Source organism: Penaeus monodon, chromosome 8 (assembly GCF_015228065.2).
Source record: "Penaeus monodon isolate SGIC_2016 chromosome 8, NSTDA_Pmon_1, whole genome shotgun sequence".
Lineage (NCBI taxonomy): Eukaryota > Metazoa > Arthropoda > Malacostraca > Decapoda > Penaeidae > Penaeus > Penaeus monodon.
The window spans coordinates 14240343-14242842 of record NC_051393.1 but is presented as its reverse complement, the minus strand read 5'-3'; positions in this window follow the sequence as shown (position 1 = coordinate 14242842).

Below are 2500 nucleotides of genomic sequence, written 5' to 3'. Positions count from 1 at the left end.
CTCCTCCTCCTCCTCCTCCTCCTCCTCCTTTTCCGCTCATTCTTCCTTTCTCCACATCGCACCCATACCTTCCTCCGCCATTGTTGTCTCTCCAGCCACATGTGAAGGACATCCTTTAGCACAGGTCAGGGATTTTTCTGTGCTGTAAGTTTTGGTGAATTAGATGTCTATATTTTTTTTCTCTCATATTCTCTCCATATGTATAACACATACACGCACGCGCGCGCACACACACGCACGCACACACACACACACACACACACACACACACACACACACACACACACACACACACACACAACACACACACACACACACACACACACACACACACACACACACACACACACACACACACACACACACTCACACACACTCACACACACACACACACACACACACACACACACACACACACACACACACATATATATATATATTATATATATATATATAGAGAGAGAGAGAGAGAGAGAGAGAGAGAGAGAGAGAGAGAGAGAGAGAGAGAGAGAGAGAGAGAGATTTTACATATGTGTGTGTAGATATATATGTGCGTGTGTGTGTGTGTCTATATATATATATATATATATATATATATATATATATATATATATATATATATATATATATATGAGCCAAAACCTAAAAAAAACACTTAGTTTTTGGTCCGTTTCCATTATCTCCCCCTCTCTTAACGTTTTCTAATCCCCGGCCCCCGTAGACACACCGTTCTCAACCAGGTCCACATGATGCCATAGACCTTATCACCCAAATATACAGACTCGCAAGTGTCGAGACTTTAGTTATTAGCCCCTAGTAGCAACTATCTTGGTATTATACTGCTCAGCATACCAGGCAAGGTTTTCGCCCACATTCTTTTGAAACGGATCCGTGAGCATCTACTTGGGCACCAGAGACCGGAGCGTTTCGAGTCATTGTGGAATGCCCTCATGGGCTGCTTGCAGCCTACATCGACCTCAAGAAGGCGTTTGACTTGGTGCATCATGAATCGCTATGGAAGATCCTATCTAAAATCGTTATGGAACAACACTGGTCAATATCAGGGTCACGGACCTGGACTTTGATGATGATGTCGCTATCCTATCAGTCTAGTGGCAGCTCTTGATGCATTCAGCAATGTGGCGAAGCCATTGGGTCTTGAGATCCAGGATTTTAGGGGCATTTTAGGGAAATCTGTTCAGTTGATATGTGTTTACGGAGAGAACGTTAAAGTCACAGAAAGCTTTACATTCCTTGGTAGTGCAGTCCATTTCTCTGGGGAAGTCAGTAGATGGATTTGAACGGCACCAGGAGCCATGAACTCTGTCAACAAGAGTATTTGATGCTGAACATGTGCAGAAGGACCAAGCTGCGTCTTCAAAGCCTTGATATTGTGCTAGCTTTGTTCTATGTTAGAGAAACCTGGACTCTATTTAGTGCCTTGGAGCCTTGAAGTCCCTACGCCAGATCATGGGGTGCAGTTGGCAGGACCATGTGTCCAACCGATACCTACACCTTGAGACCGGCGTAGGACCTGTTACTTGTATAATTCGGAACCGCCAACTCAGGCTATACGGGAACCTAATATATATATATATATGTGTATGTGTGTGTATGTATGTATGTATGTATGTATGTATGTATATGTATATGTATGTATGCATGTATATATGTATGTATGTATGTATGTTTGTATATATGTATACACTGCACGCGCGCGCGCGTGTGTGTGTGTGTGTGTATGTATGTATGTATGTATGTATGTATGTATGCATGTATGTATATGTATATGTATATGTATACACACACACACACACACACACACACACACACACACACACACACACACACACACACACACACACACATATATATATATTATATATATATATATATATATATATATATATTTGCGAGCGAGAGAGTGGGAAAGGAAGGGGAAGAGAGGCTAAAGTTTATTTCCACACTTACGATTTTTGTCTCATGTTCCATTTTATACCTTATACGTGGCTTTTGAAGTCGTTATTAATTTTTTTTTAAATTCAGACAGAGGTACTAATGGAGAGAATTATTAGATATATGAAAGGTTCAATCGAGTTACTTCCTCTCGAAAGACTGAGGTACTAATAACCCTCCCTCTGTATATTCGTGTAACGGGAATGGAACTTGTCTTATCTATTTTTTATCCTTGGAACACGTCTTATCACTCTCTCTGCTCACCTCTTTCCCTCCCCTTTACCCCCTCCCTATCCCTCTTCCCACTCCCAACCTTGGTCGACTAATTATTCTCTCTCTCTCTCTCTCTCTCTCTCTCTCTCTCTCTCTCTCTCTCTCTCTCTCTCTCTCTCTCTCTCTCTCTCTATGAAATTTTACTCAATGTTCCCTTCGTTGGATGCTTGGGGAACGTTTGGGTAGGGGAGGGGGGAGGACTAGGGTGGCTACAAAAGCACGATATTGTTTCATGGATTAGAGATTGGTACGGTCATCTCACTCTCATTTT